Here is a 956-nt window from a genome sequence, read left to right as displayed (position 1 = left end):
TAAATAGATACTTTATGTATATAAATGTCACATAATAAAGAGTTTATAATTAAAATGAAAGCTGTTCTTTTGTTAAATTAATCAAAACCATTTCCTTTTAAGTTAGATTTTATTTAAAGCCATTTATTTGATATATGTTTTTTAATTATCATCTTGGTTCTGGTTCTAAGGTATACTTGGAGAAAGTATTTGCCTATTTTTAAAATTCTAATTGAAACAATTTTTAAAATATTAATACTTCCCTCCTTAGGCCAAAAAAGAATGATGATTTAGACAACCCCGTATAATTTACTTATTTAAAAATTTATAATGTGACTTTCTTAGAGCTTTTACCTACTTTCTAAACCTATTTTCTTGAATCCTGTGCTTGAATTTTGTATTCCTCGGGCTCTCTGAACTGTGAGGGAAGGTGACTAAAATGCTGCTGGGTAAAAGGGAATCCAACCTGGGCTAAACTTTATGATGACTAACCTATAAATTAAATTATTAAAACAAAAGAACAAGTTGATTGAATTAGTATCTACTATAATAAATTCACTTCTCCTTTGAACTTTGGGAACCCATTTTCTCATCTTTTTTTTTTTTTTTTTTTTTATTTGACAGAAAGAGAGATCACAAGTATGCAGAGAGGCAGGCAGAGAGAGAGGGGGAAGCAGGCTCCCTGCTGAGCAGAGAGCCCGATGCGATGCGGGGCTCCATCCCAGGACCCTAAGATCATGACCTGAGCCAAAGGCAGAGGCTTAACCCACTGAGTCACCCAGGTGCCCCTCATACTTGTTTTAATATTCAACTAGCTAAGAGGCATCTGGGTGGCTCCACTGGTTATATTCAACTAGCTAAAATCGAGCATTTTGTTTTTGTTGTTGTCCTTTTGTTTTGCTTTAACCCAATTTCAAGGTTTAATTGAAAGTAAACATGAGGGGCACCTGGGTGGCTCAGTGGGTTAAGCCTCTGCT

Source organism: Lontra canadensis, unplaced genomic scaffold, assembly GCF_010015895.1.
Source record: "Lontra canadensis isolate GAN:19392208 unplaced genomic scaffold, GSC_riverotter_1.0 scaffold59, whole genome shotgun sequence".
Classification (NCBI taxonomy): domain Eukaryota; kingdom Metazoa; phylum Chordata; class Mammalia; order Carnivora; family Mustelidae; genus Lontra; species Lontra canadensis.
The sequence above is the reverse complement of the archived record's forward strand: the minus strand, read 5'-3'. Positions refer to the sequence as shown.